At 39.0% G+C, this 15,122-nt stretch overlaps 1 protein-coding gene across 1 annotated transcript in view; it reads left to right on the forward strand.

The window, feature by feature from the left end:
* Positions 1–6,831: 6,831 nt before the first annotated feature.
* The window catches only part of SP7 (Sp7 transcription factor), a 62,003-nt gene continuing 53,712 nt past the window's right edge, over positions 6,832–15,122 (forward strand). Inside the window, exons 1-2 of the mRNA XM_034412183.3 lie at positions 6,832–6,937; positions 8,183–8,319. The gene's annotated coding sequence lies outside the window, so the exon portion shown is untranslated. The remainder of the gene's footprint in view (positions 6,938–8,182; positions 8,320–15,122) is intronic.

Here is a 15,122-nt window from a genome sequence, read left to right on the forward strand (position 1 = left end):
CAGAGTTTAAAGGTATTTGCCTTAACCCTTACCAATACCTAATAATGAAGCTGCAGCATGAATTGCTTCATAGCTTCCAGAGCTGTGCAGTCCAGTCTCCTCGCCTTGAGCGATGGAAGATTACATTTACAGCAGAGGGAACTGAAATGGCTTCACAACTAAACAAGACTCAGTCCCTTTCCCAGACCAACAAATGACCTACCAAGGCCATTGCTAAATCAAACCCATCCTCCCTGCAAACTGAGCTGGCTGGCATTTCCCACAGAATGAACATTAGAAGGTGAAGATAATCAAGTTAGTAGCTGTCAACCCGGCGCTGTCTGCTCCAAATTGGATTCCAGTAGAAATCTAATTTACAAAGTCTACCCAAGCAGCATACTCCCTTCAATTATATTCTCTTTCCCCCCACACTGGGCCTTCTGCCACCCAAAGATGTACCCTCCACAGCTCCTACCTCCCCTGGAGAGACCGGAAGTGGCCAAAGGAGGAGGGGGTAATGTCCATTCATGCTTGAAACTGGAAAGTAGCATTCTAAAAATGAACACGCTTAAGAGATATCAGATATGCATACATCCTTTATTGGAGAGATCAAATGTTGGAAAATATGGAATATACTCCAGGGGATGCAGACATCTGAAATAAGAGAGACATTTTAAGCAATAATGCATATATGATACAATCAACCAACCAGGGATTTCTCTTACAATAGCTGACTAACTGCAGAAGCTTTGGGAATTTTCTCTGAAACTTAAGTGGAAGAGAAATAGCATTTTTAGATCACTTTGATATGGTCTTAGTAAAACAAGTCCTGATTTGGCCTGTCATAATGTATCCCTCGTTCCTTTTCTGTACAAATGTAAGGTTTTCATTAAAGCACTGAGACAGTAATTCACTGCTGTATATGTATACTTTTTTCTGGCTATTATGGGCTCTGATCAAACTGGTTTCCTAGATTTTTGGCATGCTTCAGTCTGAACCTGGAAATACCACTTTTCTATTCATGAAAGGAGACAGTTGTACTGCAGATGTATATACAAGCTATCATTTTCTCTTGATCACATGCATTATTGGAACAAAATCCCACTTTGCCCTAACAGTTGTGAGATTTCTTGAAGCCTTTAAAGTTTTGTTCTGATCTTGAGAACAAACGGGTCACTTATTAATCACCAAAAAAAAGAGAAGATGGGCAATACGTGCAGTAGCTGAAACAGAATTGTGATACCTTTCCCTTAATCATCATCATCATTTATTCAATTTATATGCCGCCTGATTCCCAGTGATTCTAAGTGGCTTACAAAACTGGGGTTTTTTTTAAAAAAAAAAAGCATTAGAACAAGGAAAAAACAGAAAAAAAAATGAAGATGGCAGAGATAACAAATCCAGATGGGAAACAAAGAAAAAGAAGAAAAGGGGGCTTCAATCACCTTTGCCAAAGGCCAGGTCTTTAGGAGCCATTTGGGGGCCATTTGAATTTGAGGGGGGGGGACCTCACTCCAGAGGGCTGGCAGAGAAGGCCCACTTCCAAGGTCCCTATAAATGGCATTGTTTAATTAAAGGAACCCAGAGTACACATGACTTCTGCCAATTCAAATCAGCTGGAGAGATACTAGGGGAGACAGACAATCCCTCAAATAACCAGGCCCTATGCCATAATGTGGTATACTGTCACTGGTAACCGTTGAGTTACTAATAACCATTTCAAGGCTGCCCCTACTATCTTCCACCTAAGGCACTTCCAATCAGCCATTGGACTTATCCCTCTTATTTCCTGCAGCAGCTTTGTGCTCTTTAGCCTGGGGCCTTAATCCTGTTCCCTTGTGTTCTAAAGGATGAAATGAGAGAACAGAGACAAACTCTCCTGGGCCAACAGGAAATAGAAAAATGGAGCTCCGGCCACTGCCCTGCGCTTGGCTGTGTTTCCTCAATATATTTACAGTGTGGAAAATTAAAAATAGTGATTGTGAAGGAGAGGGCAAGGCTGTTCTTAAATAAAGCTCCTAAACAGTGGGAGGAGAATGGTCAAATTGTTTTTAAAGAAGCTGGGAGGTGGTTCAAGGTGGGAATTCCTGAGAATGAACTGCCTGCCCTGCACCACAAAAGGAATTGTAGCTTGTTCCTTAGTCGTGTTTCTTCTAGACCCAGTAGCATTTGTAGCATACCAGGATGATGCTAAAACTGGGACATGCATACGATGGGGTAATCGTGTAACTGTCCCATTTACTTTACTGATGCAAGTAAGTGAGTAGCAGCATTTGTGTGATTATATCATCCTGTGTATTGTCCCCTTTCCCTTCTTGTTTGGGCAGCAGCTGATCTGGAAATTAATAATCTCAGCATGCAGATTATATAGAGTTCCACTTTGGAACCCTCACAAAGTTATAAAATCCCAGGGGTGCAGATTGGTACCGCCTTATATATGAAAGAAGATTTCCTTCCCCAAAATTATAATTTTTTGAGTGCACTGTTCATGAAACAGATCTCCCTTCTACTCCAATTGAATTCCTTTATTAAAGTGGAAATTTAGAATAGAATAGAATAGAATAGAATAGAATAGAATAGAATAGAATAGAATAGAATAGAATAGAATAGAATAGAATATTCTTTATTGGCCAAGTATGATTGGACACACAAGGAATTTTCTCCAGTGCATAAACTCTCAGTGTAAATACAAGCAACAAAGTAATAAATCATAATCATAAGACACAATCATAAATCATAAGATACAACCAACAATGTGATAGTCATAAGATACTCATAGATGAGAAGGATAATAGTAATACAGCCCTACTACATGGGTAGATATCGGGGTGGGTTCTACTTACCTTTACAACCGGTTTGCAACGGGACCATGTGTGTGCGGTTGCTTCACTTGCGTGTGCACACACACTTCTGCGCATGCACAGATCATCCAGGATGATGTCCAGGCAGGTGGACGGAGCCTCCCGTTGGTTTTGCTATCGGTTCACAAGAACCGGCCTGAACCGGGTGCAACCCACCATTGGTAGATATCCTTAGGCATAAGACAGTGCTGTGAGTGTTAGGTATTCAGCAGAATGGTGGCACAAGGGGAGAAAACTCTCTTGGTGTCTAGTTGTTTTGGCATGCAATGCCCTATAGCGGCGTCCTGAGGGGAGAATTTGAAACAGTTTATGTCCAGGATGTGAGGAGTCTGTAGATATTTTCTCAGCCCTCTTTCTGGCTTGTGCAATATATAGCAATACTTTCAGTTATTTGGGGAGAAAAAAAATGTTCTGTTTCTAACCTTGAGTTACCACCTGTAAATCAATAAACCATATTGGAGAAATGCTCCTGGACATATCATAGATTGGGCAGAATGGATCAGAAAAAGCTGCTAGGCCAGCACAGTGTTGTTGTTGTTGAGTTATATCAAACTTCATACTTCTACCAGTTTCAAGTCCACCCTTCCCCCCCATAAACGTATAGGTCCCACTCACTGACAAGGAATAAGAAAATCTTGATAACAGAGGCTGGCTTCATTGTGGCCCTGAGAGTCAGGTCACCCAAAACACAAGCTGCTAAAATAAGAGAGCAAGTTTCCTGCACAGCCAGACTGCGGCTCTGCCCTGTAATCAGCAAAAGGACCTAAATGTTGTGTTTATTTATAACCCTTTCATTTCTTCCAAGCTCACTCCCTTTGGTTGGGCGACCACAAAACTTTGAATGGACCAAAGGATCCCATGGGCCAGCGTAGCTCTTGCAATCACTGCTTCCATCTTGGTTAACGATGAAGATATAAGAAGAAAGAAGATGCTGATGGGTTTCTATGTTGATTGATCCAAGGGGTTGTTGGCCCTTTGGACCATATGGAATAAAACTGGAATTAAATGTTTGGCAACCAATATGGAATACTAAACTCCATGCATGATACTGACTTGCAGAGCAGTGCGGGGCATCTCGAGAAAAGGGAGAGAGAAATAGGAGGGATTCTTAACTTATTCTCTGTCTGCTGCTAACTTTTGCTGAGATGATATTCCTCCAGACAGTGGAGAAAAAGCCTTGAGAAGTTGAAGTACTTGTGAGGGAAGTGTGTATTAAGCATCCTTTCTCAGCCACTAATTCCCTCTAGCAAATACTCTCTCCTCCAGCCACTTGGAGTTAAGATATTGGGAATCCATCTTTACTGTTGAACAAGTACATTCATGTCTTCTTCTTCTTCTTTTTTAACCATCACAGCAATATGAAGTACAATGAGTTGCAAAGAGTGGTTGAGGCACCCTAGAATTGAAATGGGCAGCTCCCTGCTTAATGGCTCCATGTGAACCACAATGTAAGCAGGGGGGGGTTCTACTTACCTTTATTACCAGTTCTCAGCGGGGCCAAGCGCGTTGTGATAGAGAAAAGTGCAGAAGCTTCTGCTCATGCACAGAAGCGTTTTGATGATGTCGGGGTCGGTGGGTGGAGCCTCCCGCCAGTTTTACTACCGGTTCTATAGAACTGAATGTAAGCCATAATTCTTGTACTTCACAACTACATTCTCCCATACAATTTGACAAGCAAAAAGGGCTCTAACCCTTTCCCTTTTAATACAAACTACTAAGTACAATATACTTATGGAGATCTGCTGCTCGTTGTCATATGTAAGCAGAATCCCCAGCTGAAATGCAATTGGGAAAAGTTGTGCCAAATTTCCATTATATTCTCACTGGAAAGAAGAGAAGGAAATAATTTTACTTGTACCTTGGCATATTGAAAACTGAGTAAGAGAAGCCATAGCCTATGTCACAGGTATAATGGTTACAGTAACAGTAATGTTTTCAACTAGAGCACTAGATTTTCATCCCCTGATATGGGCAGAGGACAACTCTTGTAACCAGCAGACAAATTTGCTGTTCTTTCAGAGTTAGGGATAAAGTTTAGGGCAATGTATGGTTTCAATCATGCTGAAATACTTAATACGAACTTTCAAAAAAGATTTTGGTAGCTGCTGTGGAATCCTGAGAATTTAAGCTTTGAGATTTAATATTTTGTGACAGAGTAAAATTTCAGGCCTTGATTGCTGCAGGGGTGGTAGAGAGAAAGCTTGAAAGCATGTGTGCAGGGTTTTTGTTTGTTTGTTTTCTTTTGGCTAAACATTAATAATGGAGGATTGGTTAGGGGCTTCTTGTGAATCCCTAGGAATGTCAGTCATCACATAGAGGTTTCACTTTCTCCCCAAATTCCCTATCCAGTATGAAGTTGTCTCTTGATATTTTGGATTCCCAGTGGAACTTTCTCAGCCTGCTACATTTGTATGCAAGTGAACATTGTTTATTTATTTAATTAATTAATTGATTGGTTCCCTCAATTGCTGAAGCAACCTTGACAGTCCTATCAGCAGATAAACTAAAATAACTTCAATAATGTTGATTAAGAACAAAAACAGCAATGTCCTTGTTATTCCCCTTCCCCTTATACCTGCAATTAATTCATAAGAACACTGAAATTCCTGCCGTTTTGATTACAATATTATTGTGCACACTTGGGCCAGCATAAAGAAGAACCTAGTTATCCCCAGCCAGATCCCCTTGTTAGACTAATTCTAGCATGGACACTTTAGGGTTTTCTGGAAGTCTTCATCAGTTAATGAAATAAAACAAAGAAAAAGAAAAGAGGGAATTATTTACTTGATTTTTAAATCTTGGAATTTACATTTAGTCTTAAAGCTGAATGTACAAAGGCTGAAGTTTTAAATTAGGCACTATCTGGTACTGAGAAGCTTTAAGCTGCATCTAGAAATATCAAGAAATCAAGACGAAACAGATTTTACCCATTTTTTAAAATAAAAAATCCAATTGCTACTCATAATCACCCCTGTGTTTGTTAGATAAGACACATGAGTTCTTTGGTTACGTCTCACCTGTTGAAAATTTTCTGTATATTGTATGTTTGTATAATTAGGAGATGAGCAATCAACCGCCTCCAGTACATCCACTGAAGGCAGGAGAATATTTGTGTTGGTGATTTTGTCCCATCCCTCTTCCCCCTTTGTAGGAATGTATCACATCTGCATTACGTTTTGCAGAAGATGTCAAAGGCACATTGAAAAAAGAAATTAAGAGAACTTGGGGGGGGGGGCTGTTCAGGTGTTTTACTGGTAAAAGGTTTAGTGCATTAATTTTGACCCTCAATCTCCCCTCCCAAAAATGCAAGAGAGAGAAAAAGAGAGAGTAAATGTAAGACAAGGTAGCAGGGCCAGATTTTCCTATAGGCTAACTAGGCTTCAGCCTAAGGGCCTCAAAATCAAGAGGGACCTACATTCAAATTGTTAGCAAAATTAAAATTACACTTTCACTATAGGTGAAAGGGCCTCATAAGTGGAATAGCCTAGGGCCTCTTTTCATCTAAATCCGGCCCTGCAAGGTAGCCACTGATGATGTACACTGCCCAGAGTCACTTATTGAGATGGGTGGCTATGGAAATCACAGAAACAAATAAACAAAAGAATTAAATAAAGAGCACCTAACCCAAGTTCAATTGTCCTGAGCCTTAAAACTAACTGAAATGTATTTTCCTGAGAGAGACAATCTTATTTTGGGAATAGATAAAATATAGGGAAGTCAATATATGGAGCATCAGCATCCTCTGGAAATGTGCCTGAGTGCCCTTGGGCCACTCAGGGAACATCCTTTATTTGTGGTTTATGTCCTATAGCTTCTGATCCTTCCTTTTATTAAGCAGGAATGTGGGTTTTTTTTTTCCATGCATCTTTCCCCATGGCCTCTTTCACCTCTGGAGTCTTTGTCTCCTGCCTCCAAAAATAGCAATCTGGCCCAAGATTTTCTCATTCAGGACCTTGTTGCCATGGTGTTGGCATAATGAAACAGGACCTGAGGAGAGAAAGCATTCAAGCAGAATGGTTCCATAACAAGCAATCCTACAAGGTGCCTCTCTAATGCAAATGAGGATTATGGCAAGGGATACCTGGCTTCTGCCTCTGGTAGGACACCTGAATCTCAATCTCAAGCCAAGTGTAGGACATACGGTATACAGTTATGATTTCATTTGCCCCTAGATTCATCATGGTGAAAGGTTGATTTTTCTGAACAACAACAAAAAAATTAAAGTTACCATGGAGGTTTTAATGATCAAGTAGATTTAAAAAGTCATCCTCATTTAACCACAACCATTCAGCATAACTTCCTATCATTTTGGGTGAGATTTTTAAAATACTAATGTTAGTCTAACATTATGGTTTAGCTAAATTATTATATTTATTAAGTCTAAATCAGAGATGAGATAATCTTTCACTTCCTTCAAACTATACATAAAATATGAAAATGGTAAAAATGTGAAAAATCTAACCCCACTTCAGAGAATATTTAAGATGCCTCCAAAAAATGTAGATCCTACCTTTAACGCCAAACAATACTGGTTCTTTCACTCATGGATATTCTATGGTAGGTATCATTTGGAAGCAGCAGAAGAAGAATATGAAAGCTGCAGATAGATGATAAAAACCATGTGGCCCTCCATAAATTTCTGTGATTGAAGCTGGGACTGCTATAAAAATCAATCCATAAGTGACCTTAGAAACTGGATCATAATGAATCTGCTCAATCATTAATGAGAAGCAATTTCTGTCCCAAATGATAAGTACCATTTTGTAATATTATTAGTGCTATACATCTGACTATAACTACTTGTTTTCATACATTCATTTGCTCCGTAAAGTAGTTGCCTCTAACTACCATTTCATGTAGCCCATTCCTACAAATGTCTCTAATTCATAGCAAAATCTTATATTCATTATCTGTCTTTATGCTCTCGGCAGGGAAAAGAAATAATATCCTTTCAAGCTAAATCAGTTTATAGTTTTTATATTAAAAGGCAAGAAGCTAATTGCATGCTTCAAGCCAATGGGTCAATCAGAGTGAAGAAAGAATGATCAGATTTATAAAATAATGCTTCTTCTTTGACTTTATTAAGCCTATAAAATGCTATGGGACTGAGGACAGAGACTTATGAAAGTCTATTATTCATAGTTTTCTTGGCACTCTTTATGAAAAAAAAAGAGGTCTAATTTTGGGGGGTTCCATTTTGACTTCCCACAATGCCCCATATGCGAGGGCATTGTGGGGATATGTGAGGACATTGTGGGAAATGAAAATGATTGTTCCTGGCCCCCTACTGTTGCACCCACTATGCTTCTAGGACCCACAAGGTACAACTTCTTTCTCAACAGATTTTATCCCTACCTCCTTATTTCTGCAAACCATTGCTTGGCTGATTACACTACATGGATGCTTGCTGAGATGGGGGAAGATTGAGGGGGAATTAAACAGTTTGAATCTCTCCCAGTACCACAGCAGTTGCTCTAAGGTCAGATTGATAAATGAAAAATAGATCCTCAGCTTGTTTCTTCTTATATATGAGAAAAATGTATATTAAATAAAATTCACTCAACGCAATTACGTAGGGAAAAGTAATAAAAATAAAGTATATTATTCCACTTAAATGATACAAAATAGCTGCATATATTGCATTGCGGAAAATTTTATTATTTATATTCTCCAAATTCCAGTCTTTATAGAATATAATAATACGAGATCATGATTTTATTAAGCACAGAGCACATTTTCTCCCTGTTTAAAAAATGTGCAAGCATCCTGTGAGTTTTGCTATTTCAGCAACTTCTAAAACCTTTTATATCTGCTGTTTAATACCAGGAGTTTTTGAGGGCACAAATTGTTTGAGATGCTATTAATAACTTCTAAATCTGCTGTAGTAACTCTTCTTAGTTTTTACTATTTCATTGCAAAGCCCTAGAGCAAAGATCCACAAACTGTAGCCTCAGGACTACATTCTAGAATAGGATCTATTTTTCCCCTTCTCTAACATGCCTTTGGCCTTTTTTCTTTTTCTGCATTTTATATATAGGATGTCTTAAAGCTCTGCCTGAATCTCTTTTAAAGAATAATATAAATAATTATGAAAGAAAGATGAGGAAGGATAGCAGACTGACCAGGTACACAAGCTGCTTTATCACTATTCTTCCTCATAAAGTATATCAATTATTGCACCAATCAGTCAATAGATCTTTATTAATGTAGTTTAAGACCAGTACAGTTATTGCATATTTTATGAAAATCAGTGCCTTCTATTCGATGATACATTTTCCTTGTTTGGTGATGCCTCAAATATTAGTTAAAATACATTCTCTTACCCCACCATTCCTGACATAGCATGAAAACAAAAAGACAAAAGGAAACGAGGGGAAAGAGAGCATTATAAATTTTAGATTATTAATTGTTTTGGGAAAAAAGGTTCTGTTAGATAAATAGATATGATTGCATTAATGAGAAATGCAATTTTTGGCATACTTAATACAGAAATTAGAACTGCATAATTTCTAGGTTAATTGTTAATTGAGCTTTGTCATATTAGGTCATTTTTTATCATTCATTTCAGACTTTAAAAAAATAATATACTAGCACATCAATTAAACATACTAAAACAAGTGAGTGGAAGAAATTGTATCATGTCCTTAGCCGCTGTAACACAAACAGTCAGACCTACACGAGTAATACGTATTTATTTACTGACAGAAGATTATCAGAGAAAGATTTAAGTTGGTCTTCTTCAATATGAAGTTCTCCAGAATGGGAGCAGCCATTCCCAACGATAAGGTACCTGTGCCTTGCAAAGTAGACCAAATAAGAAACACAGCTAGATGGCTAATTCTACTTTAGTGCAAGGTTACATAAACAGATCTGAAAGTATGCTTCTCCCCATGTCTTTTACAGTTCAAAAAACTAGGGAGAGTCCCTTCTAAGCTTCTTGCCCTGTTCAAATTCCTGCTGCAGGCTAGGTTGCCTTTTATCTGATTCTTCTCTTGGCTGCATCTCTTTGCTTTGTCTTCCAGGGTTGTTTCCCCCACCCCCCACCCCACATGATTATATCATGTGTGATGGTTCCACTGGTCAGAATCTCTGGCAGAATCCCTCAAATTTGGATTTCAGAGGTCTTTCCCCCCCTAGACTTAGAAACTGAGCACATCGGCATGGAAATGTGTTCCACCATTGACTTGTGACTCTGGCCCTTCAGCACTAGGTGGAGAGCATAACAATTTTCGGAAAAGGAATTGGTATATGTAACTGCAGAGATCATTTATTTTGAGGATCTATGCATATAAATTCCTAAATAAAAATCAACCACACATCCATGTCTGGAAAACCAATGCTCTCCTGCTGCATGTTCTTAAACTGTTGATAAAGAGAGCAAAAATGTGACTATTAATATTTGTTAATATTTGACCTATTTTCCCCATTTTACTGAAGGTTTGGCAGGATTCTAAGGGACAATTAGCATGCCTTAAGTCTTGCAAAGGCACCATTTCACCTCTCAAGCAAACAGGAACTGTGCACCCTGAAGCATCAATTACTCAAAAGTACCTTGCCAGTCCATAAGTAGATCTGCATTACACAACACAGTAATTAGAATCTAGAATTAAAACCATGGTTCTTTAGCATAAACAATGTTATCAGCCTAGTTTTAAAAGGAGCTATTTAAACTAGGAATATCCTCTGTTCATTACTCTTCCTTCTCCATACTGCTTTCAGGATAGATATGTATTAGATTGATGAGCAGAGAGATCTGAAGAGGAACCAGTTTATTGGTTCTTCCTTCAATGGAAGGAGGAAAGAGGGAAGAGAAAGGCATTCTTTTAGGTCGGGCTACGTAGCAACTTTTCTGGGCTCTTCTGAATCTGTCCTTCCCAGCAGTTGATTTTAGTGCTTGTGCTACATTCCAGATTTTCTCTTGTCGCCACTCCAAATAGAAACCCCTGCCCCAAGTTCGGTTCTATCACATGCCCTGCCCAATGGATTTATGCTGAAACAAACATCAGCAATAGTGAGATGCTCAGGAACATCCTTAGATGTTGTTTAAAAAGTTCTATTTGCCCTATTTTAAGAGGTCTAGTAATAATCTTGATGCTAATCTTGGAACAAACCGCATGTTTATAAAAGCACTTCTATTTTGATAGACTCTATGCTTTATGAGCATAATGATTTTTAAAACTGAACAAGAGGCTGGTTTTGTTGCGTTGAGGAATAGACATGCTGATTCTCTTCTCTTCCAAAATCAAGGAGGCATAAAATCAAAACATTATTTCTCCGATCTTTCCAACTTCAATTTTGAATCCTCATTCCATTCTGGAAAATACATAAGTCCTTTGAACAGAGAAGATTTTTTTAATATTTAGTATGGTTCAGAAACGAAGAAATTGGATTTATTCAATGTTGGTCTGAATTTGAATCTCTGCTGAGCCAGGAAACTCAACAGGGACTTGGAGACCAGCCAGCGTTGTTCAGCTGGACCTACTAAAGAGGGTTGTTGTGAGGATAAAACCAGAAGAGATTGTGGAGGAATATCAGGATTAATTTACAGTACACGAAGCAACCAAAATATGTGTTGCTGTCAATGGACGAAGAGCCCAAACTCTCCCCACCACAATCCTTTATTATCCATATAATAGATAATCCTTATATCTAGAAAATGTTGAGTGGGCACTGTACCTTCAGTTCCTGAACTCCGGTAGCAAAGATGGAATTAGTAGTGGCAGTAAAGATTAGAATTTAAAGAGAATATATCCCTTGTGCATTAGCTCGTTTTGTAAATGTGTTCCTGGGCTGATTTTTGCCTTTCTGGCTTTGTGTGTGTGTGTGTGTGTGTGTGTGTGTGTGTGTGTGTGTGTGTGTGTGTGTGTGTTTTAAGGTCTTTAATGTCATGCTGGAAAATCAATTTGAGGTCAGGAGCACATGCCACTATGATCTTTGATTTTTTTTTCTTCCACCAATCACTGTTCTCTCTCCCGCCCTCCCCCTTCAACTTCAGATGCACAAAAAACTAAACACTTCCAAATGTTAGTAAAGCGCAGACTCCAAATGACCACAAGAACTGCCGTATCTTTAATTAGTGGCTTTTTCTTTTCCTAACTAAGGAGAAAATCCAAGCAAAGGGAAGGCTCATTGGCTCCACAGCAAGGTCTCCTATGTCAGGCATAGAGGATGAGGGTGATCATAAAAATGAGAGGGAAGAAACTTTATATCGGTTGGTGATGCCGATATAGGCAGATTAATATGGCTTTTGGTTCACACTGAAATGGCAGAACTTACTCCAATTACATATTCTATGATTTTTTAAATAAAAATAATCAGCCCTAGACACATCTGGAAGATACTAATTATTTGGACCTATTTTAATTAGGTTTGCATCCAAGATACAATACTGAGCTTGTTTTAATTTGCCTCAATGGATGATCTACACTGGAAACTGGTTAAGTAAAGTGCAGTCCTACTAGTTCTAGACCTCTCCATGATACCATTAACCATGGTGTCCTTCTAGACTTTCTAATGAAAGTGAGCCTTAGGAAAACTATTTTGCAGTAATTTCAATCCATCCTGTTGGGTCACGTCCATAAGGTTGTGTTGAGAAATGATTGGTTGATATGTAGGCCATTGACTTATGGCATCCCACAGGGCTCCATCTTGTCTTCTATGTGGGGATATCCATCTGGTGCTATTGAAAGGGGTACCGTTGTTTGTTAATAGCCCTGCTTGTGTCCATCCAACTCCTGGATGAAGGAGAACAAGCTGAAATTAGTATTGGACTAGGTGAAGGAGTTATTGGTGAATAGGAAACCAGACTCATGTACTGTGTTCCACGTATTTATTCTGTGGCAGTCCCCTTGAAAGAGGTTTGAAGTGCTCCTCAGCTGTAAAGGAAAGTGCAGATGAGGACTTTGGCAAATAGTGCCTTTGCAGAATTAAGGCTAATGTGACAGCTGTGGACTCCTTGAGTAGATTTTGTGGCAGTAATTGCATCCTGTCTTGATTACTGAAATATATAGGGAAGTCTACCCTTGAAGAATATATCTATAGGGCAGCACAGTAGGTCAGCGGTGAAGATAATGGGTTTGTTGGCTGGAAAGCCAGCAGCCCAGGTTTGAGACCTGAGCACCAAGTGATGGGGTGAGCTCCTTTGCCCCAACTCCTGCAAATCTAGCAGTTCGAAAGCATGCAAATGTAAATAGATAAATAGGTACCACTTCAGTGGGAAGGTAACAATGCTCCCTGATGTCATGCTGGCCACATGACTGCAGAAATGTCTTTGGATAGCGTTGGCTCAATGGCCTTGAAACAGAGATGAGCATTGTCCCTCTACAGTCAGCAATGACAAGCGGAGTAAAATCCACAGGGACTCCTTTACTTACTACCCTTGAAAAGCACCAAAAATTTGCAGTTGGTGTATAATGCAGAAATTAGTCTATTAAGAAGTACAGAGGCCACCTGAGATCTGAACAATTTAGAAATACTGTAAGATCTGCCCTGGTTGCTAATTGGTTGTCAGGAATAATTATCATGATTCATATTGACCCTTGAACATTCTAGGCATAGAGCCAGTTTGATGTAGATGAAGGTGCTGGTCTAGAAACCATGAGACTGTGAATTCTAGTCCCACCTTAGGTATGAAAACAAGCTGGGTAACCTTTGGCCAGTCACTTTCCTTCAGCCCAACTTACCTCACAAGGTTGATGTTGTGAGGAAAACAGGAGAAGAAGGACTATCAGGTTCACTAAGTTTGCTGCCTTGAATTATTTATAAAAATAATAAAGGTGGGATATAACTAACCAACTAAATAACTATCTGAGTGTATTACTTCCCAATATGAGCCTGAAAGAGGAGCCCTCCTGAAAGATGCTCCTCCTGTCTGAGTTTGTCTCACTCATACTATAGGAGGCAATCCTTTAGATTCTTTCCAGATTATGGAATTCATAGCTGCATTTGGCCTTCATTCTCTCAACATTTAGAAATCTGTGAAGACTCATAATTTTTTATGAATTTTTTCAATTCATAATTTATCTATGAATTGATGTGAAAATAATATCATTTAGATTATTAGCTTTTAATTTTGCTAATTGATTTGAATGCTCATCTGAGCATATAGAAGAGAGCATGATTTGAATAAATAAAATAAATAAGGCTGTCCCCAAAAATAATTGCATTACAGTTTATAGTAATTATACCCAAACTCTGAGAACCAACATGTGCAATGATAGGTACCTTATTATTGGACAAGATTCTGGTTCTAATCCTTGTTTACCATTTATCCTCATTGGGTCATGTGGATTCAGCCATTTTTTTCTTCAGCCTAATCTACCTCAAGGGCTGTTGCAAAGGCTAAAGGGATAACTGCATATCCTGGGATAAAGTTAATCCCCCAATTCCTACCCATTACACACTAAGCCCAATTCCACTACATCAAATGAAGGTGGATTTCAGGCTTGCTTTGTGATATTTTTGTTTGATGTAGCCAGTCTGGTGCAGTGGTTAAGGCATCAGGCCAGAAACTGGGAAATTGTGTGTTTTAGTCTTGCTATAGGTATGAAATCAGCTAAGTGACTTTGGGTCAGTCCCACTCTCTCAGCCCTAGGAAGGGATAAACCATTTGCCAAATGACAAATCATTTGCCAAGACTGCAGGGATTTGTTCAGACCGTCACCAGAAGTCAACACTGACTTGAAGGCACACACACAAACACAAATCTCTAATATCTACTTAGCAGAGTCAGGTGAAACCTGGTGTCTGAGGAGCTGAGCCCAACTTTCTGCTACATTCACATGTACAAGCAAACATCATGAGTTATTTTCTAATAGACGAAAAATACACTTTTCATTGTTAATCATTTGGCAGTAGGAAAGAAACTATCTAGCTGCAAATCATCCACTATAAATGGCTGATAGATTCAGCAGTAGATCTACTATCCCACAATCTATATAGAAGAAAGTGATTTCCAGACTAAAATCTACCTTCTTCTAATTTGAATTTATTCCTCTAAAATATTTCCCCCCCCAAGATAGATATATTCAATATTACATTATCCATACCACACATTGGCTTCTAGATAAAGATAATAGGTCTGGAACAGTGATGGGTTTCAAAAATTTTTACTACTGGTTCTGTGGGTGTGGCTTGGTGGGCGTGGCAGGGGAAGGATATTGTAAAATCTCCATTCCCACCCCACTCCAGGGGAAGGATACTGTAAAATCTCCATTCCCTCCCCACTCCAGGAGAAGGATACTGCAAAATCCCCATTTCCTCCCAATCAGCTGGGACTTGGGA

Source organism: Pantherophis guttatus, chromosome 2, assembly GCF_059756535.1.
Source record: "Pantherophis guttatus breed Tessera chromosome 2, ASM5975653v1, whole genome shotgun sequence".
Classification (NCBI taxonomy): Eukaryota; Metazoa; Chordata; class Lepidosauria; order Squamata; family Colubridae; genus Pantherophis; species Pantherophis guttatus.